A 23,706-nucleotide genomic window follows, 5' to 3' on the forward strand; every position below is an offset into this window, starting at 1 on the left:
CTTGAAAATCGACTCAGTGACAGCGAAGACGAATCAATTGAAGTGACAAATCAAGCCCACTTCTTCAACCGTGTAGAAAACACCCCAAACGACTTCCAAACCCCAAACAAAGCCACCAAGAGGAAAATCTCCGAAACAAATTACCAAAACGTGGAAACTTCCAACAAATACCAGGTACTTCATAACCTAGAAAATGATGACACCCTAGAATAACACTTTTATAGAAGCGGAACATAATGGTTGGCACTGAATTCCTAGCTGGAGCCATCTAGCCGCATCATCACGTACTAAAAATGGCGCGAATTAAAAATAATCCCGATTACTTTGTAGTTTTTAAATTTTTGCTCATGTTAAAATGATGTCAAAACCTTATCAAATACAATTATTATGAAAATTTTCTAATTGTATTTGAAAAGGTGGATGCACAGACAGCACAGATGGAAGAATTTTACCCAACATGACACGATCACATTTAATATTAAAGATATTTATTAAATCCATTAAGTTTACAAAACTAACAGTCGTCACCGAATCGATGATAAAGACATACTTGCAATCAGCCAAACTGGCACCTTATGTTTGCAACTTTTGTCTATGGGAGTCTCCTCGCAGTGTGACTCACTTGCGGTTTGGTTTCAAAAAACTCACTTTTGGGAAAAACGCACCTATCTACGAAAACCTTCTGGAGCTCATTACTACGTTATATTTTTGGAGACCATGTTGTTCCTAACCGATAGTAGGCAATAGTCTAACCCAAACACGACACCTTGAACCACTATCTTAATAAAACTTTGAAAAATTAACGTGATATTATAAAAAATAAACTCAAATTTTGCTGACGTTTGTGAAATTTTTACTTGTCAGCCGCGCATCGGTACCACGTTTTTCTTCAATAATCTGAAATTTTAAATCCGCCAATAGGATTTCTTTTTCCCGTAAAACACTAAGGCCATCTATCCGCATCATCAGTAAAACCTATTTCAGTGAGGGTTCGATTTGGCTATATCAGTTCGGGATGCCTGGATGACACTAACTCCCTGAACTCACAATCGCTTAATCAATCACAAAAGAGACCTAATAGACGTAACAGTATCTCGAGCAACAGCTCGAAAGCCATCTTGACCACCCCCGAAACCCCCAATCGTACTCCAAGATAAGGACAAATGGCCCAAGGTCAAAATCAGCGAACTAAAAATTACCATTACCAAGGCTAAAACATCAAACAAAGGCATACAAATTTACACGTCATCAATAAATGACTATAGAGTACTGACTTAATATCTAACGAAAAAAGAATATAATTACCACACTTACACAATAGAATCCGAGAAGAATCTAAAAATCGTTATCCGCGGACTCCCGGAATCACTTGACTTAAACTTAATCAACGAAGACCTTAAAAACAAAAATTTTAACCCAATAAAAACCACGCGAATGCGCAAAAAGGACAAAACCCCATTACCCCTCGTGATTGTGGAACTACCTAAGCATGAAACTAACATATACAATATCACTACATGTGTCAGCTTAGACGTTCGTATTGAACCCCTAAAAAAAACAAACCAAATTGGTCAATGTTTCAACTGTCAAAGCTACGGCCACTCACAACGAAACTGCCATGCTACCGCAAAATGTCTAAAGTGCGCTGAAACCCACCCCTCACAAGAGTGTCCTAAACCGAAAACAACAACAGCAAAATGCACCAATTATAACGGGCCCCACCCGGCAAGCTACAGAGGCTGCCCAGTATACCCACCCAATCAACAAATGAGAGCTATAAAACTGACATCTAACCCATGGACAAAAAATACAACCCAAGTTGACCAAAGTTCCCCTCCGTCAGCATTAAATACAGAAAACTTCCCCCCTTTGAAACCAAAAGGTCCTCGACAATACTGAACTCAACTCAACAACCGACGGGCACAAGCTACAAATCAGAGGTAATCCTAGCGCTAGGTGAATTAATCTTACAATTCAATACCAAAAGCTCCGACACCCAGGCAACTAACAAGTTTTTTAACACAATACAAAAGATTTTGAGACTCATTGAATCATTACCATAAATGGACCTAAAAATATCAGCGTGGAATGCCAACGGCCTACACAACAAACTAAACGAGCTCCACCAATTTACATTACTCAACAATATCGACATTATGTTAATTAACGAGACTCATGCAAAGCCCTCAGACACACTCAAAATTCCAAACTACATTCAGTACAGGACAGATCGACAAACTCACCGAGGATGTGGCACAGCAATATATCTGAAACAAAACCTAAAACACCATCAACCGTCCCAAATAACCACTGAAAATATCGAAAACACGTCCATCGTATTTCAGACTAAAAACGGACCCCTTCAAATTACCTCTGCATACAAACCTCCGCACAAAGACCTAATCAGCACTGACCTACACAAACTTATCAAAACTAAAATTCCCACACTTATAGCAGGAAACCTCAACTGCAAACAGCGTTCCTGGAACAGTCTCAACAACCAAAATGAACAAACACTTCTCGAATACACATACCAAAACAACTGTCTAATTCTGGGCCCCACGAAACCTACTCACTTCGGAGCCCACAGCGCTCCTGACGTCCTCGACATTGCCGTAATAAAAGATATCACCCTTGCTATCGAAATATTCACAATTAATGAACTAAGCTCCGACTACAACCCGATCATTATAGAACTTAACACCACAAGCCGTTTAACTCCGGAAATTAAGAAAATAACATTTTGGCCCTTATTCAGTAAAAGGGTCGAAACCAAAACAAAAATTAAAACCATTAATACAGCACAAGAACTTGAAGATGAAGTAACAAACTTCACACACATAACAGAAACTATTGAAGGAATTACCATTAGCAAACCAATTACCCACCAAAATTCGCTCCCAAGTCACATCAAGCAATTAATATATGAAAAAAAAAAACAATCCCGTAAACTAGCCCACCGAACTCAATTCCACCAACACAAAACATCATATAACAGAAAAGTACAGGAACTCAGGAATGCCCTTCAAACCCACAAAAACTCTTTATGGAACCAAACGCTACAGAACCTAAACCCTCAAGAAAGTAACTTTTGGCGCATTACCAAAGCCTTACGAAACAAGCGGACACAAATTCCACCAATACATGGAAGAAACGGACTAACATACACTCCTGAAGACAAAAACGAGGCCTTCGCAGACACTCTATATAGACCAACAGTTCTCCCCCAACTACCAACTAATTAACGAAAACATCTACCGACACATAAAGAAAATTTCCAAAATCATTCCATCACTCGCGCAAACCGACCCCCCGCTGACTCCTATCTCACCTGAAGAAATCAAAAGCATTATTTCCAAAGCCAGCAACAAAAAATCACCCGGACCTGACAAAATACCCAAGAAGCCTCTGAAACTACTTCCACACAAAACTATTATAAAGTTTACCAATATTCTCAACGCAATCCTCCGTCTAAGACACTTGCCACAAAGTTGGAAACATGCTCACATCATACTCATACCAAAACCAGGCAAGGACCCGACATTTCCACAAAACTATAGGCCAATCAACCTATTATCAAACGTAAGCAAAATTTCAGAACGTACCATTCTCAACAGACTAACAGAAGAACTCAATCACAATCAAACTCTACCAAACGAACAATTCGGTTTCAGAAGCCACCATGACACGACACCACAATTACTTAGAGTAACCGAGAGAATCACCAACAACTTCAATAACAAAAATAAAACCGCAATGATTTGCTTCGACATAGAGAAAGCGTTTGATAAAGTATGGCATCCTGGCATCATAGCCAAACTCTGCAAAGCCAACCTTAACTTTAGACTCACTGAGCCAATTATGTCCTTTCTGAAGAACAGAACATTCCAAGTTAAATCACAAAACCAGCTCTCTAATACAAAAAAGTGCAAGGCGGGGGTACCGCAAGAAGCGATACTGTCACCCACCCTCTTTAACATCTTCACACACGACATTCCCAAACACACTCAGACGGAAATAGCCCTATTCGCAGACGACATAACAATAATGACAACATCATCCAAGTGACCTAAACTAGCAACCAAACGCCTCCAAGAACACACTGACCAACTAATCAATTTCTACAACAAATGGGGCATTCAAATAAACCCCGACAAAACGCAAGCAATACTCTTTTCAAAATTTCACGCCACCCCACAACAAAATGTCAAAATCAACAATGTAGTCATCGAATGGGAAAAACATATTAAATCTTAGGCCTGACCTTAGACACTGGCCTTACCTACAAACCGCACCTAAAGAATATAGCCAACAAAACCAAAAGAGCCCTAAGCAGTCTATACCCCTTACTAAATCGAAACAGCCAACTGAATCTATCTAATAAAAGACTTCTCTACCTAATGACAATCCGCCCAATAATGACCTACGCCTCTCCATGTTGGGGATCAGCTGCACCCACCAACATCCGCCACATCATCTCAATTCAAAACAGAGTGCTGCGTCAAATCACAAACGCCCCATGGTTCGTTAGAACTCAAATAATTGAAAAAGATCTCAAAATTCCAAAACTCCAAGATCACATAGTCAAATTAAACCGAAACTTTCTCACAAGAGTTAAAAATGCAACCAATCCCACCATTACTAATATCATTAACTACGATGCATCCACCCGATTCAAATACATAAGACCATTGCAAGCTTGCATACAGTAATAAAACTAGTGGCAAAAGGACATTCACTCACAATAAACAGGTAACACAAGAAAGATGACGAAGGAATCAAAGGGAGTACTACCTAATCCTACATGACCAAAATAACGAGCGTGACGATTCAGACTAGTGTACGTTCCAGGCAACGTTGAGTGAAAATGGATTATTAAAAGAGCAAGGGTTTATTCTAGGTTTCGGCAAGCCGTTAAACATCAGTTGTGGATTGAGGACAGTTGTAATTTCGTCCCATGATTAACAATGTCCGAAATTCCTATAGGGAATTTTGTCGACGGTCAACCTTTTAGGATTAGACTCAGGATTATTACTTAAGTATACTCTTGTTCAAATTAAAGCATTTCATATCAGGCTATGAAAATTTGAATTGAAGTTGGTTATACTGCTATTTGTACTATCTTCACATATTGTCATATTTAATTAATAATTGGTATTTGTTTTCCAACCAGATGTGTCAAAACTGTCAAACAATTTGTAACTTTTGTGTTGTGTGTTATTGTAGTGTATTATTCAGAAATAAAATTAACTAGACGCCCTCTGGTGATGACTTTTGAACTATGTCGAAAACACTAAAGAAATTTTCGTAATTCCACATGTAACTGACATTGACTGACATTTAATGAATTGTTCAACAATTTTGCGTGTATAGTGTTAATTACTTACAATAGAAAGAATCACTTTAAAAGTACGTGGTGGTAAATACTAGCGTTGACTTTGGTTCTGTTGTTTTTCGTGGTATAAAGTGTTTGTTGTTGGAACTTGAAAGTGGATAAAAAGTGAAAAATATTTAAATTTTGATTACGAATTGTTATCAAACAGTAGTCTAATTAAAGATTATAAGTAATGGATCACAGCGAACCCAAAGTTTGACTCAAGAAACCAATAAATTAGTGAAGTGTGTGAATTTTAGGTTAGAATTTTCCACTGAAAAAATCATGAAATGCTGCGGTAAATCTACAAAACTACAATAAAGATTAACAACTGCTGATACATTTAAACGTAAATTATGCCAAAAGGTAGCCTTTTCAATGTCTTTGTAAAGAAAGTGAACCAAAAAGTCATTCGTTATCCGTGTGTTCCTCCTCGTCATCTCTTATTTGTCAACATAAGTTTCTTGCATCAAATATACAATAATTATTCCGCATAGGTAATGCAATAATTGTGAAGCCTCAAAATTCGTACAACGCTCAAAATATCCGAATAAACGTTTTCCCGCCATTTATGGTTACTGTTTTCGACCTAGCTCAGTGGCGCCCCCAACGGTAATTTTATTTCCGAATACAATTTCAAAATCAAAGCGTTTTATAAGCATTGTGACATTGCGTTTTCTAGAGTAACCTCAAATTTTGTTTAAAGTTTAAAGTTTTGTTTAAGTTTTAAGTTTTGACAATCAAACGTAAACGTAACTTCATCATTTCTAGTTACAAAAGGCCGAAATCCATTTGGTTTTTGGAAGCTGTAACGGCAATACGGCTGTCACCAAAAGACATTGCATTGAACTTTATCCTAATAGAAGGGCACCTTCTAGAAAATTTATTCTTAGCAAAGATCAAAGACCGCGTGAAATGGGGTCATTTCGTCTAAGAAATAGACATGATGGAAGGCCCAGAGAAGGACCAACACTTAGTACACGTGAAATGAGCCGGACAAAAAATGTTTCTTAGGCTACTGTTTGGAAAATTCTTCGTGAATAAAATTTGCATCCCTTTCATCGTGTTAAAGTGCAAGAACTTTTTCCTAAAGATTTGGAAAAAAGAAGAATTTTTTGCCGATTTTTTTCCTCCTGCATTTTATTTACCGACAAATCGTGTTTTCACAGAAGAGGCATACTAATCATGAGGAAATGCCGCTCATTTTATGTTAGAAACACTGACAACTAGTGAAGAAAGTTTGGTTTAGACATTTGTGCCGTGACTAAATTTTTTACGATATTCTCGGAACGGTTAGTCGTAGCGATTTGTCTCTTGCAAATTTCGATTTCGCTGTTTATTTTACGTCAAAAACACTCAGTCCTAAGGTAATAACTTTGAAAATTTGAAAAATAATGAAGAATGTTTGGCTTCGACAAATTGTGAGAAGACAAAATTTTTGACGATATTTTCCGAATGGTTAGTCGTAGCGATCTTATTCTTGCAAATTTACATTCCGCTGGTCATTTTACGTTAGAAACACTCAATCCTAAGAAAATAACACCGAAAAGTTAAAAAATAATGAAGAAAGTTTGGTTTAGACAAATTGTGACGAAACTAAATTTTTGACAATATTTTCCGAACAGTTAGTCGTTAATCGAACCAAGCGCATCTTTAACACCGTGTATTATAATTGATAAAATTTTAAAATACTCAATAATTGGAGCTCCTACTAAAAGTACAAATTACATTTGCTATTATTATTTTGAAGTGCATGAATAATTTATATCAGTTATTGAAAGAAAATGCGACGTTGGCGCTTTTATAGTTTTGAAACAGACAATAGTTACAAAACGTAAAGGGCGTTTTACACAGTCATGGCCTACCGCTATGTCTTTCATTTTGAAAACGAGTACAGATAGAGACAACCCACTGGGGGATGTCTGTCGACTAAATCCTTTACTTGTGCAAAACCTGTCATACTTTTCTAAATAATTTTGGAAAGTCGACCATCCCTTACAGTAGGGTTGAGGAGGGGAGGTTTGTTTACTTTTGGTTGATAATATTGATAATGAACTTATCACCGCCTTGAGAGTTGAATGAAATGGATGTCTTACTAGTTAGTTTCAAAAGTAGTTTCAAAAAGTTCTTGTGGCGGAAAAGTGCTGTTTGTTAATAATTTTTTTAAGTTCACTGTGAAAGCAGAAAACAATGACGTTTGTCGCTGGAGAACAAAGCAAAATTGCATAGTGAAGGTAAAATTTAAAATTTATTAAGCTTCCACTTTCGTTATAATAGATTTTAGGCATAGTGAACGGTCGTGGTAGAATTGGTTAATGGGAACTAATCTTTGTAAGTAAAACTCTGTAAAAGGTGATGGTCGAATTTGTTCTAGGGTGGGGGTCGAATTGGCTCCCGCATGAGCAGGTAGATAGAAAGGATTAAGTCACAGATACTACAATAGTGTCACAATCTTAAATTATTTGAGTTTTTATTTAAAGTTTTAAAGTTTATATTAATATTAGTAAATGTTCAACTGTATCTTACTGTTCTAAATCGCAAGTATTTCTCTATGATTACACTACTAACGGAGCTTCCATACAGAGATTACAAGAGGTAAAGGACTTGGGTGTCGTATTCGACAGCAACCCAACATTTAGATTCCATATTTACTCCGTTACGTCCGCGTCACTAAAATTTTTAGGATTTATTATAAGAAACGGCAATAATTTGGATATAAGTATTTTAAAAACTTTGTACTTTCCCCTTTGTCCGTTCCAAATTAGAATTTGCGTGTGTTGTTTGGTCACCTGAGTATGGAACAAAATGGAACTTGAAAAAATCCAAAGACGCTTCCTAAAATACTTAACGTATAGAATGGATGGTATATATCCAGCTAGGAGTATCTCTCACTCTGACCTCCTAGAGAGATTTTCATTTGTCAGCTTAGAACGAAGAAGAAGTTGTCTGTCTATATTCTTTTTGCATAAAATCGTTGAAGTAGTGTTGAATGTCCTGATTTGTTAAATAAACTTTATCTGCATGTCCCCAGGTTAGCTTCCAGAACTAATAATCTTTTTTATTTACCCTGTTCAAAAACTAATACTCTACACTTTGCCCCTATACAAAGCTTGTGTCGAAACTATCACAGTGTCGAATATTTAATTGATAAATTTAACTGCAACGAATTCAATATAAAAGCTACCTGCACATAATACCGAAAAATTTACTGAAATCCGTCTGTCCCATAAATGGATACTAAATCTGTGGTGGGAGTTACTTAATAACAATAATTAAGTTTTAGGTATTCTTATAAAAATGACTTACGTTGCCGTCGAATTTCACGATGCATTTATTGGTCTTGTCCATAACACATGGCTTACACCCCGAAAAAAGGGGCTTATTAGCCACCATATAAATCTGGGGCTCAATTTAAAATAGCCTTAACACTTCCTGAGGGGCCTGAGGAAAAAAGTTGGATGCAAAAGACGCGTAAAAATAAATAAAAAATACATTTCGTCGTCTGATGAAGGGAGCGAAACAGAGGGACAGACTTTGAGTTGATTATGAGTTTGTAAATGTTTTGAACACTGTAATTTTTAATTTCTTGTTACAGATAGCGTTATAAAAGCCATCTTAACCAAAGGTAAGTTTATAATATAACAGCTATAAGTTTTTCTTTATGAAAACACTTTGAGTCAAGCCCGTGTCACACCAATCGAAGTGATTGCGGGTGCATCACAGAAAAGTGCCGGTATGTAAAAAAACATTTTTGTTCGCTTTATTTATTATTTGTTTCCTCCCTTGTATGTCTTGTTTTGTTGTACCTTTCCTTTCCCACTTTGATTAATTGCGTTTTTATTAACTAAGGGGGTCATTCACAAAACTCGATAACGCAATCGTCGTTAAAGTAATTCACGAAAAAGTTGCAAATTACTATCTGCAACAACCGTTAGCACTCGTTAAAGTAATTCATCAAAACTTGCAAACACTTGCAAATGTCAAATAAGTATTTGTATTTTGCGGTACCTTGTTCCCTGTCGGAAAGTAATTGCAAGTTGAATTTCTTATCAACTTTTTACTTGATTTTAAATAAATCTACTACTTTAATTTTTAGTGAAATATTGGTTTTAGCTAAATTTCTAGCTGAAATATTCGGGTAGATGGGTGGTTTCCTCAATGTTTGATGAAAAATGCTACAAGTGTTTTATGGGCTCGGTCAGTAGTTACAAAAAATCGTTAATGCTTTTTGCTCTATTACTTTCTTTAATTAACTGAAGAATAACGTAAAATCAAAATTTTGTTACGAGTATACATATTTTATTCAAAATTTAAATACACTGTATACGGTGGTAGTTTAGATTATTTCTAAAAAAAGTAACTGTCTCGTTCATTTTATTTTCATCACAGTCACAACCACCAATATAATATTATAATTTTTTTCTTTCGATGTAACCCTTTTATGAAACTTCCAAAAGGAGACACCACAGATCATACATTATACGTTTCAAGACTTGTGAAATTCGAAAGCCCTTTCATGACCTATATACGTTCCGTTACTTAAACTAAATAAAAAAAAAGTTACAAACAGCTTCTTTCTATTTTTCTAGTCAATACCTCGGTCCCAATGGCTGAAATAATTAGATTCTCTTTGACCTTTTGAGGTTTTCACTATTACTTTTAACATATTTTGATAATAAATGTAATTTTCGTTTTGACAATTTGATAAGTGACATTTAGATTTGCAATTCAGCTTGCGTTGCTATAAACAACTCGTTAACTATTCAGTAAGCTACCGATAGCTTGCAATTTTTTTGTGAATTAGGTTGCAAATAAATCGATAAGTCTCGGTAACTGAATTGCAAGTTGCAGTTATAGTAACGATTTGCAGATAAGTTTTGTGAATGACCCCCTAATTAATTAACTAGGCACATCACAACGCCCGTTCCTAGCGAAAACTCGGGATCATTGAGACTACAATTTGTTTTCCAGGATTATTATTTGTTTTCTAGGATACATAAACTACCACACTTAATAATTATAAGGACGGAAAGACGTCACCAGTAAAACGAACAATATTTTGAGGGAGCTATTATCCAATGAAATTGCTGCAACATATAATTTTTTGGGGACAAGAAACCAGAAACATTCTTTCTCTCAACTTAAACTATGCAAAGTTGTGATAGGTAATTGAAAATAGTATTAAAAAACTAGCGAAGACTTTTCTCTCAAATTCTATTCACAAGTTACAAGTTTCGGCCAGTAATTAAATGTCCATCTTCAAGTTACCAAAAATTGTACTTATAAAGAATCTCGCTATTTTTTTCTATTACATAATACCAATTTATTAATACCTAATTATCGTTTTAGCTTCAGTCCAAAGTTCTACACCCAACCCACAAATGGACGATATAGTTGCCGCAAGAAAGGTGTGGCTAAAACACTCTCCGCAAAGACTTGCTTTGGACAGAAAGAAAGCTACTGAAGCACTCTCGTAGCGAACAAAAGGTTTTTTGTTTTGATTCTATAATTTTGCAATTTTTTTATAAGTATGGCTCCTATTAAAATTAAACGTAAAACTAGACTCTTTGCCAGTAAAAGACAAATTTATCGGAGAATTGCTGAAAATGTTAGGGAAACTGAAAATGTTGAAGAAACTGACAATGATAACGAACTAACTTCAACTTTACAAATTTCGAATTCTCATAGTAATTTAAATAATTTAAACAGTCCAACTTCATATAGTTCAACTTCATCCATTTTATTAAATGCATCAAATATAAATTCTGATTTTTATGATGACCCAAATAACGACGAAGCAGGTAGCTCCCATTTTAACCATTCATTTAAAAATACAGTTACGGATAACACTTCCGTAACGGAAACACTTTAATAGTGGGTTGTATCAAATCCAAATGTCCCCCATTCTTCTGTAACATCTCTATTACCACACTGGCTCCGTTTCATCCAGATTTGACTTTAAACATTGTTAACATGTAACAAAAAAAAATGTCATCAAAGATTTACAAACTGGTCAATTTATGTATTTTGGACTTCAACAGACAATTCAAAATTATTTATCAAAATATGATTTGCAAGAAGATGTATTAAGTCTAGTTTTTAATGTAAATGGATTATCTTTGTGGAAAAGTACAAATATACAATTGTGGCCAATTTTGTTTGATAAATAATTTCCCCAAAAAAATTCCATTTGTAGTAGGAGCATTTTGGGGCACATCAAAGCCTCAGCTCTTAAATAATTATTTAGAAGAACTTGTCGAAAAAATTCAGTTTTAATGGAACATGGGTTTAGATACCGTAACAAGCAGTACTAAATTCGCGTTCATTGTTTTGTTTGTGACGCCCCTGCACGTTCTTTCTTGAAGTGTGTTAAATCTCACGGTGGCTAATCGAGCTGTGAGAAATGTGTAGTTTCAGGCGAGTATATACAAGACCGAGTTATACTTAAAAATACAAATGCTAGCTTAAGAACAGACGAGACATTTCGATTAATAGATATTAGATGAAGATCATCATATAGGGGACTTGCCCCTGTTAAAATTAAATATTGGACTTGTCTTGTCTTTTCTCATCGACTACATGCACAACGTCTACTTAGGTGTAACTAGAAAACTTTTGCATTGTTGGATAAGTGGAAATTTTAAAGTTAGGCTATCTGGAAGTAAAGTAAAAACTTTGTCAGGCAAAATAAGTGCGGTTAAATCTTGTGTACAGCGCGAAATAAATAGAAAGCCCAGGCCATTAAATGTACTAGCTAGATTCAAAGGAACTGAATTTTGAACTTTCCTTTTGTATTTAGGCCCAACAGTTCTTGTCAAAAATGTAGATACAGCTGTATACAATATGAGCACTTTTTATTATTTCATGTGGCGGTTACATTTCTATGTTCGGAAACTCATATTAAAAATATTTTAATATTTTAATAATTTTCTCGTTGTGAATGACACAGCTGTCATTGCTGTCACATTTGATGTCAATTTCATTTAATCTTAAGTAAAATTTGATTATTTCTTGATGATAATAGTTAAAGACACGATTATATGTTGGAAGAAATAATGCATGAGCTAGCGGTAGCCGTCCCGGCATCACAACTTGATCTGATGCCACACCACCAGAAAACGATTTTCCCTCCAATTCGCTGTTTTTATCGATATTTCAATACTTGCATTATAAAACTATCTATAACCCAAATGAAGAATTAAAACGATCAGAGACCAAGAACATAACCTCAACTGTAACAAATCACAAAACAAAATCTTATCAACCATTTATAGTACCACTATTGCAATTTTTCTTTAATAGGAAGTTAATTTAATCCACAGGTTGTTGAAACCTGCTAAGAATAACGCACGGTTTAATGTTTATTTACATTTTTAAAAATTACAAGAACTTCGACAATAATAAGCATGAAAGCAACAAATGCCGCTAGCGCGCTAGCTGGCGCCTGTGCTATTTTTCGTAAGCGCGAAAAAAAAAATCATAAAGTCATAACGATAAAAAAATTCATTTAGTATTTGGAAATGATGCCCTTATCACCCCATACTGGTAAGTCTAGTTAAAAAAAATGATCCCGGTTATTATTGTTGTTTAATAAAAAAATATTGACTTCATCATTCATATTTTCTTTGATATTCGCGCTTATGAAAAATAGCACTGGCGCCAATTAGCACGCTGGCGGCATTTGATGCTTTTGTGCTCATTGTTGTCGAAGCTCTTGTAATTTTCAAAAATGTAAATAAATACTAAGCCGTGCGTTATTCCTTTGTGGATCAAATTAACTTCCTATTAAAGAAAAATTGCAACAATGGCGTTACAAATAGTTGATAAGATTTTATTTTGTGATTTGTTACAGTTGATGTTGTGTTCTTGGTCTCTGATCGTTTTAATTCTTCATTTGGATTATAGTTTTATAATGCAAGTAGTGAAGTATTGATAAAACCAGCAATTTGGAGGGCAAATCGTTTTACGGTGTGAAAACCTTGTGGTGTAGTCTCAGATCAAATTGTGATGCCGGGATGGCTATCGCTAGCTCATGCTTTATTTCTTCCAACACATAATCATGTCTTTTACTATTATCATCAAGAAATAATTAAAATTTACTTTGGATTAAATGAAATTGACATCAAATGTGACAGCAATGACAGCTGTGTCATTCGTAGTGAACTGTTTCCAAGGTAATGGTTCGCTCAAAATTTATACTTTTCTATTCTGCAGTGCAGTGTAGAGTTTAGTTTAATCCCAAATAACTAGAGAACGGTACAGTTTGACGACATGAAGCAAGAGTACTTTTTTTATTAAAAAATAATTGGGCTTTTGATTTTTGACATCAAAAATACGTGTTTATAGGCCGAAAAATTGAGTTATCACCTAAAAACTGGAGGGCCCCCTTGTCACCGGAAATGTATAGCTTTTACAAGATTTCTATTTACACCATATCAAAGAGCGTCTTTGTGTCTATTGGCATGCAAAATTTCATAATAATCGCATGAACTGTAACAAAAATATTTTCAAAAAACCATTTTTCCATATTAATTTCTGAAAAATTGTAATTTTCCAATTTTTTGAGGTGGGTCAGTAAATACTATCCTATCTATTTTCATTTTTAGAGGGGTATTCGTGGTTAAAATTATGCCACATATTTTTGAATCACCCGATATATATATATATATATATATAAAAGTGTTGTAGTAAGTCGGTTCCTTATTATGTATGCATTAATTGTGGTGGAATTTTTCATAAAAGTTGCTTAACTCGCATGAAAACTAAAATATTTGTAGAGGGTAATAAAATTAAATGCTGCAAAATTGACAAACTCTCACAAGAGATAAATAACGAGACGCAACAGTTATTTAAGGATCAAATTAATGACTTAATTAAAGATATTGATCTTAGAAATATTCAGTTACGAAAGTGAAATGATGATTTCGATGCATTTCGTGAAGAAGCTTTAAAAATAGAAGAAGATTTAAATGATCATATTACTAACCAAAATAAAAAAAATTCTAAATTAAATAAATTAACAAATGAACTGCTGAACTTGACCTAATAATAAATGAAAATAAGTTAAATGAATTGACTGTTATTACAAAGCAAAATAAAGAAATTGTTGATCTTAATAATTTAATTGATGAATTAAAAAAAGCTGACGAAACATCAATAGATGTTAGTTCTGATAAGGCGGAAACTGGTGATAAAGCGAAAGAATTAAAATCTACAACACATCATGATTTCGATATGTCATTTTCCAACGATTTAAATAACAAATCCGCGTGTGAGGAGCGTAACTTCATATCTCTTTTAGAGGAACTTGGACTTAGTGCAGTTTCAAACAATCACACTTTTATTAATGGCAAGGCGTTACAGAATTACAGTAAAAATAAAATTCTTTTTTTATCAGATGAGACAGGAAAAACCTGTAATAAGCTATTAAATAAAATTTGTGGTGTCCAATATCAAATACTCTCCATTGTAAAGCTTGGAGCAACCTTTGAAGGTGTGGTTGAAGAAATTGTATCTTTAACTAAAGATTTCACTAAACAGGACTACGTAATTATAATGGCAGGAGGAAATAACTTCAAAAACAAAAATTATCCACATTTTCGTAATTTATTGAAGAAAATCAAACTGTGTGTCCACACTAACATTATTATTACTTCAGTGAATACATGTAACACTCCCAATCTTGATTCAAGGATAAAAAAAATTAATAACAAGCTAAAAGATTTTACAGAAAAAATAAGACAAAAAATTCATGAATCTGATGTTTTTTATATTGATATTGTGCTCAATAAATTAAATAAAATTAAAAAATTAGACACACTTAAAGCAATCTTAGATATTATAAACAAAACTGTAAATACATCTCATAACAATCATTTTTTAGACATAACGACATAAGCAGTGTTTTGGCACACAAATGTAACGCCAAATAAAAATTATATTGATCAACTAAAATCTAGTAAAAATAGTAGAAACAGACTAAATGTGACCATTGCTCATTTAAATATACAAGGTTTAAAAGATAAGAGTGACCATTTGGAATTGTTACTTAAATCAAAAAATGTGGACATACTTTGAGCATTGGCTTAGAGAAGATGAAATTAATTTAGTCCAGCTCCATGGTTTTGAATTAGTAAATAGTTTCTGCCTCATATCATACCAACGTGGTGGAGTATGTATGTTTGCAAAAAAAATCACTTAATGTAAAACCACTGTTATGGAAAGACAATATTGAAAAAACTTTTGAGGTATCTTTGGGTGTCATTCATATGACTACAAAGGAAAAACTTTATATTATTGGAATATGGAAGTCCGTGTAATAATATTTCATCGTTTCAAAATTTTCTGAATTTATAATACAATCTTTTAACTCGTATATATACGTATATACATTTTATGTGGTGACTTTAATGTAAATTTCTTTGATTCGTCTACAGAACAGCAACTCTTGAATAATTTGTTCCATGAATTTGGTTTAAAAATTCATATTTGGCAAAACACGCGAACTACAAATACTTGTGCAACTTGTATTGACAATATAATTTCAAATCTTTCAGCAATAACTTCTTATGTGGGAGACATTTTTTATTCAGATCATACATATCAATTAGTTGTTTTTGATAGTAATAAACTAGGCTTAGGCAATTGTGATAACAATTGTTCATATATGATTAAGAAACGTGTTTTTAGCGATGTAAATATTTCTCACTTTAAAGAATGTCTTCAGACCGAAGATTGGCAGGATACATTTGCTGCTTCAGATTTTAACTTAGGGTTTAATATCTTTTACAATACATTTTTGCGTTATTTTGATAAATGTTACCCAATTAAGTCGATAAAGATTAAAAGCAAAATAAAAGGCAAACCAACATGGTATACCCATTCTCTGAAAACATTACATGACATGTCAAAATTAAGTAAAAGTATTAACAATCCGGCGTACCATAAAAAAATTTTAGAACTTAGGCAAATTTATTTTAAGTCTTTAAAGTGTAGAAAGTACACATATAATGGCAACCGATTGGCTAATTCAGATAACCTTGTGCGTGAAAGCTGGAATATAATTAACAGCCATCGAAAAAATTCTAAAACCAACAACATTGAATTAGTCGATAAAAACAATAAAGTGATCAGTGCACCGTTGGATGTTTGTAACTTCTTTAAAGATTATTTTGCTGATGGTGTCCAATTTACCCAAAGAAGTGAGTCAGTTTTATCACAAAATTACTCCAAATCTACTTCAACTGTTGTAAAAAGTTTCTGTTTGGCACCTTCATCACCGGAGGAGGTGATTTCAGTCATAAATAAAACATGTAACAAAAAAACACCTGGCATTGATGAAATACCTGGAACTTACTAATTCCTGTCAGAGATCTAATATCTTCCCCATTATCCCATTTAATCAATGAGTCCTTTTCAAAAGGTGTTTTTCCTGAAGCTTTAAAAACTTCAAAAGTTGTCCCAATATATAAAAATAAAGGTTCCAAAAGTGAAGTCTCATGCTATAGACCAATTGCAGTCCAAAATCAATTTCATAAAATCTTTGAGAGAATATTCTCTCATCGCTTGGTAAGGTTTTTGGAATATACAAATTTGATCTCTTCTAGTCAGCATGGTTTTAGAAAAGGTAAATCTACAATAACTCCTATAAATGAAACAGTTTCTGCGTTATATGATTCATTAAATAATAAGTAACAAACAGTTGGGCTTTTTTATAATTTGACGAAAGCTTTTGACTCTGTGAATCACGGTATTTTGTTAGAAAAGCTGCACCATTGTGGTATTCGTGGAATTTCAAATAATTGGATTAAAACTTATTTACATAAAAGAAGACAAGTTGTTGCTCTGAATGATCATATGTCCGAACCAGCGTTTGTTGAATTGGGTGTGCCGCAGGGATCGGTTTTGAGTCCCATTCTTTTTTTAATTTGTATTAATGATTTACCACCTTTGTTAGTTACAAATCCAAGATCTAGTAAATTAATTATTTATGCAGATAACACAAATGCAATATTAACTAACAAGAATCATAAAGACTTGGTTGAATGTGGAAATTACATGTCTACAACTATAAATAACTGGTGTTTGAAAAATGGGCTGGTACTAAATCTGAAGAAAACCTATTTGGTTAAATTTTTGCCTAAAAATGTGACGCCTGATTACAGTGTTCTAATTAAACTATGTGGAATGTCAATAAAAAATTTAAATGAAATTAATTTTCTTGGAATAACGTTGGACTCTAAATTAACATGGGAAAGTCATATAAATAAGTTGTGTAATAAGTTAAGTGGGATTTGTTTTTTAATAAGAAATTTAAAGCGCACTGTGTCTGGTGACACTCCTAAAATGTTATATTTTGGGCTTGTCCAGTCTGTACTTACTTATGGAATTACTTTTTGGGGGTCCAGCAGCTTTTTGAATAATCTATTTGTAGTACAAAAACGTATTCTGTCGTCCTATCTTTCGTAAATTTGGTATTATGACCCTCCCATCTTTATATATATTTCACTTACTTTTGTTTATTCGACAACATGTAAGCACTCTTAATAAACGAAGCAATATTCACGCATACAATACAAGGACAAGAAACCACATTGAGCTGCCACATTCTAGGTTACTAGGTTGGCTATTGGTCAATATGATCCTACATATGCGGGAATCAAATTGTACAACAACTTGGAACAAAAAATTAAGGAATCTAAGTCTTTTAATATATTTCGCAGTCGCCTGTCATTCTTCCTACAAGACAAAGCTTTTTACAGTATTGAGGAATACCTCAATTATTCCAAATTCTCTACAAATTTGTAGAATTTCATATATTGACGAGTCCGATAAGACGGTGCATGGCATACTCCCCACACCTCCACAGAGTTACAGCGCAACCATGTCTCTACTAATCATGAGTGAACCATCAAAACGCTAGTGAGCGGTATTCGGTCTGTGACGTCATGATGACTTAAAATTCATTTCTTAGGCATTCTTGCAAATTTTTGGGCATGGATCTCGTAGAAATTATGTTGTTTTTCATTAGGTATAAAATTAACAAAATCTACGATTTGCGGGACGAGCCCATGGTTGAAGGATTTAAACACTATGTTGAAATGCATAAATTCAAATATGTAATGTTGGTCGGAGACGGTGACAGCAGCATTTTAAAATAACTCTTGATAGTGAAACCTTACGGACCACAACTAGTTCACAAAATGAAATACACTAACCATCTGCAAAGAATTACATTTGTTGACGAAAACCCGTTTGAGTAGATCAAAAAATAAGGTTGATCCAGTGAAGTTGTGAAACTGTTAAAAATACAACGTAGAGCGATTGAGATAAGGTATCAAAAAACAAACAATTGGCAGGATTGTCTAGACACATCGACAATTGTCCTTAACATCTATTTGGCAAACACTAATATTGTGAAAATTATTTTTGCATTGAACCAAAACCAAACGAAGAAAACTTGATTTCGCGGATGCAAGAGTGCGGTTTACTTGGGGATCTATTACGTTCTGAAAGACTAGTGCACAATGTGCACTATGACACAATAAGTAGAGGAGATATGATATTGCGCATATGACGCCATATTGCTTACGTCATGTGGTAAGTAAACAAAGCATGAACAAAGCGCACACAACAAACTTGTTTGGTGCGTTTCGCGATATTCACGTGGTTTTTACTATATTCTTAAGCTCTACAAGTCCTAATTTACGTTTCTTAGTGAGTACTGTTAGGTTAGTTGTAATTAGACCATTCAACCTTATAACTGTTTATTGACTAATATCCCGGAGCATTGAGGGTGCGTCCAGGCCCCTTTTGCGACATAACCTAACTAACTCACTCTGCCAAAAAACCCCCCTCCAACTCCCGTGTCGCCCACGTGAGAGTTGCCAACCTAACATCCCCCCTTTTAAATACAAAACTAAGCTAAATATGAAACTAACTACCTGAGGTATCAAAATATACATATTTCAATAACAATAATAATCTTGGTATCTTTTGGGTCTTCTGATTGGTCTTTTCTTTGGTTCCTCTGATTCGTCTGGTTGTTCTGGGTCATGTTCGGGTTCATTATTTCTGTCTGGTAAGGGCTGAAGATGTCTTCGATTTCGTCTGACGCAACCGCCGTCAGTCTCGATCAAATATGACCTTGGTTCTTCACATCTGCGTTGTACTTCTCCCTCCTTTTGCATATTTATGATCCATACGCGATCACCTTCTTTTAGATTTTTCTCTTCTTTTGTTACTCGGTGTCGTTTGTCGTAGTTGGTCTTCTGTTCTGCTTGATTGTTGATTAACGTTTGTCTGACAGTGTCATGGTCGATAGTTGCAGGTTTTAACCCTGAAGGTAACCTTGGCAGTCTGTCTCGAAGGTTTCTGCCAAAGAGCAGTTGGGCAGGTGACAATCCACATTTAGTAGGTGTATTGCGGTAGGTAAGAAGTGCAAGATATGGATCTTCATTTTTCCTCAATATCGTTTTGAGCAGCTTCACAGCACTTTCGGCTTGTCCATTTGGCTGTTGGTAATGGGGACTACTGGTAATTAACTTAAATCCATATTTTCTGCTGAAAGTTCTGTATTCGTGACAATCAAATTGTTTGCCATTGTCGGAGCGGACAACTTCGGGTATACCATGTCTAGCAAACATTTCTTTGAAGGTCTCGATAACAACTTTGGCTTTGGTGGTGCGAAGTTTTCTGATTTCAGGATACTTGGAATAATAGTCCTGTACCACTAAGTAAGTTGACTCATGATATTCTGCGAGGTCGGCACCAATTGTTTGCCACGGTCTAGATGGAACTTCGGATGGTAACATGGGATCTACCGTTGGTCTGCGTAGTTTGATGCAAATTTCACATTTCCCGACGACTTCTTTAAGCTCTCTTGTGATACCTGGCCACCACACGGTAGCTTTGGCCCGGTCCAAACATTTATTAATACCGAAGTGTCCGTCATGGAGCACATAGAGGCACTTCTTCTGAAGAGGACCAGGAATGACGACTCGGTCTTTGTAGCAAACAATGTCATGAGCGATGCTTAAGTCTTGTTGATGAGAGAAGAATTTACTGACTAACGGGTCGCTTTTGTGTTTCTGTGGCCAACCATTTTTGACGTATTCTTTGAGTTTGCTGTACGTTGGGTCCTTGTTTTGGTAAGACTTGATTTCTTCCGTTGAACAAATTTCTGTAACGACCTCACGCATCACGAAATTGATGTAGAGATTTTGAACGTCTTCTAGAAGTGGGTCTTGGTGTCGAATTCTGCCTTGGATTGGTGCTCTGGATAATGCATCGGGAACGAAAAACGTTTTACCTGGAACGTATTCTATAGTATAGTTAAATTTCAATAACCGCATGCGAAATCTTTGTAGCCTGTTGGATAGTTTGTTGAGCTCTTTGGTGGCCAAAATTACTGTTAACGGTTTATGGTCGGTATGAATTTCAAAATGAGCGCCCAGTAAGAAATTTTCGAGTCTTTCACACGCCCATGTAATGGCGAGAGCTTCCTTTTCAATTTGAGCATAGGCTTGCTCGCATGGTTCGAGGGTACGCGAACAAAAATAAGTAGGTTTCCAATTTCCGTCACTTTGTAACTGTTCTAAAACGGCACCTAAACCAAAAGACGATGCGTCTGCCGACACTCGCGATTTTTTGTCCGTGCTAAACTTGGCTAACACGCGCGATGATGCGATTTCACTTTTAAGTTTTTCAAAATCCGCTTGATGTTTATCTGTCCATACAAACTGTTTATCCTTGTGCAGTAGTTCACGTAATGATTGGGTTTTTTCCGAAGTATTAACGATAAATTTTGAGACATAGTTAACCATGCCGAGGAAAGTTCTAACTTCGGTTACCGACGATGGCGCGGGATAATTATTAATGGCTTCAACGCTTTTGGGATCGGCTTGAACACCATTTTCGGATATTAAGTATCCTAAATATAAGGTCTTGTTCGTTTTAAATTCACATTTGGATTTGTTTAAAGTCAAGCCGTGATCCGATAAGAGTGTTAACACTTTGTTCACGTTTGTGTCATGTTCAGCTTCGTTGCGGCCTGTGATGAGGATGTCATCAGCATGAACATGGACGTGTTCCATTTTTAATTTGCCGATTACGCCGCTGATGGTTTTTTGGAAAACTTCTGGTGCTGAGGTGATCCCAAATGGAATGCGTTTGTAGACATACCTGCCAAATGGTGTGAGAAAACAGGTATATTTGCGCGATTGCGGTGAAAGTTTAAGCTGCCAAAAGCCATTGGAAAAGTCTAACTTGGTAAACCACTTCGCGTCTTTCAGTTTCGAAATTGTCTCATCGACCGACGGTAATTGGTACAGTTCGCGATTAACGCACTTGTTTAGCTCGGTGTAGTCTGAACACACGCGAATTTTTCCGTTCTTTTTCGCTGCAATAACCATAGGTGCACACCACTCAGTAGGTTCATTAATGGCTTCTATAACGTCTTCGCGAATCATCTTGTCCAGCTCCTTTTTTACTACATCCATCATGGGGAGTGGAATTCTTCTAGGCGTGTTTAAGGTCCAAGGTTGTGCGTCTGATTTTACTTCAATTGTGTACTCAAAATTCTTAAGAGTTCCCAAGCCTTTGAACACCTCTGGATATTTCACCATCATTTTATGTTGGAATTTTTCATCAGCTTTTCTGCTAGTTACATGTCTAATAACACTGTCACTCGCAACGAGTTCTTTGCCAGTCCATTTGATCATGTCTAGTTTTTGTAAGGCTGGTCTTCCCAGTAAGTTATCTGGTGTATCAACGACGAAACATCTAACATTTTCTATTTTATTTTCCCATTTAAGAGGAACTACTATCTCTCCCTTTATTTCCAATTTTCTCTGGTTTCCTTTTCCGGGTCCCAACAGTGTTGTTTTTGTTCTTTGTAACTTTACTTTCCCCTGAAGTTTATCTTTGAATTCTTTGCTAGATATTATGGTTTCATCGGCTCCGGTATCTATTTTGAATACAATGTTTGTATTAAAAATTTCCGCTACCGCTTCCCAAGGTTTGTCCAACTTTACTCGATTAATATTGATAATCTCCCTACAATCATAGCTCGAATCATAGCTATCATCAGTATCATCTGATATTGAGGTTTCAGATTCCACTGCGTTTACGTTCTTTGTTTTACATCTGGATGCAAAATGGCCTTTAAAGTTACATTTATAGCACGTTTGTCCATTGGCTGGGCATTCCATCCTGTTGTGTGTGTTCGAATTTCCACACCTTATACAACCTTTAAATTTATGTTCACTTTGTTGCTTTCCATCTTTGCTCCTGCGCTGTTTTCCTTCATATTTCACGGATTTATGGTTAAATTTCTTGGCTTTGTCTCTAGCTACTCTGTTTACCGTTTCCTCTCTCACTCTTAGTTCTCTGTTTTCGGTTCTAATCCTCTCCACTTGAGTTATTTTGTCAATTGCTGTTTTAAGTGTCAATTTGTCATTCATTTGTAGATTTTCCGACAATTTTTCATCACGAATTCCAACAACTAATCGATCTCTTATGAGTTCCTCCTCCAAATCTCTGTAATTGCATGTTTTGGCCAAGCTTATGACGTCAGCGATGTACGTTTGGGCGTCCTCACCTTCCCTTTGGTCACGTCTGTTAAACTTAGCTCGTGCGTAGATTGTATTAGGAGTGTCTTTGAACTCGTTATCAAAGAATTCTTTCAGCGCTTTGTAACTAGGAAAATCGGTTTCCTGTTTCTGCTTAGCCTCCATAAACTTTGTAACTTTCGCCCCCATATGCAACAATAAACTATTAATTTGCTCTGCTTGTGTGCTTTTGTCTAGTTTTGTTGCTGTTCTAAAACGTTCATAATGTGTAATCCACACTTGCCAATCTTCTTTTTCGAATGAAAATTTCTCCGGAATCGGAATGGAGTTGCTGAAGACGATGCTACTCGTTGGAGCCTGCTTTGACGGTGTGTCACTCGCCTGAGCCCGGGCCTGTGCTTGTGCCACGAGATCCGCATATTTTTGCTCCAACTCGGCCACTTGTGCCTGAAGTGCATCCATCGTGATAGTTGTGGTGGTTTTTTACACTCACAATTTGTAACACGAGCGGGATTCGGATTTTAAAACACTGACACCATGTTAGGTTAGTTGTAATTAGACCATTCAACCTTATAACTGTTTATTGACTAATATCCCGGAGCATTGAGGGTGCGTCCAGGCCCCTTTTGCGACATAACCTAACTAACTCACTCTGCCAAAAAACCCCCCTCCAACTCCCGTGTCGCCCACGTGAGAGTTGCCAACCTAACAAGTACAATGCCTACGTTGTTATTACACGTGAATTGCAATTTAAAAACGGCA

At 35.5% G+C, this 23,706-nt stretch overlaps 1 protein-coding gene and 1 long non-coding RNA gene across 3 annotated transcripts in view; one reads left to right on the forward strand and one right to left on the reverse strand.

Annotated features, from left to right (window-relative positions):
- LOC107398920 (uncharacterized) overlaps positions 1–23,706 on the forward strand; it is a 302,351-nt gene that overhangs the window by 259,720 nt on the left and 18,925 nt on the right. The gene's annotated exons all lie outside the window — the stretch shown is intronic.
- On the reverse strand, positions 15,963–18,565 carry LOC135266685 (uncharacterized). Its single transcript, XR_010334826.1, has 3 exons — positions 17,755–18,565; positions 16,513–17,006; positions 15,963–16,458 (listed from the first exon to the last, which is right to left on the reverse strand). It is a non-coding gene; the product is annotated as an uncharacterized LOC135266685 (long non-coding RNA).

The sequence above is a fragment of the Tribolium castaneum genome, chromosome 7 (assembly GCF_031307605.1).
Source record: "Tribolium castaneum strain GA2 chromosome 7, icTriCast1.1, whole genome shotgun sequence".
Lineage (NCBI taxonomy): Eukaryota > Metazoa > Arthropoda > Insecta > Coleoptera > Tenebrionidae > Tribolium > Tribolium castaneum.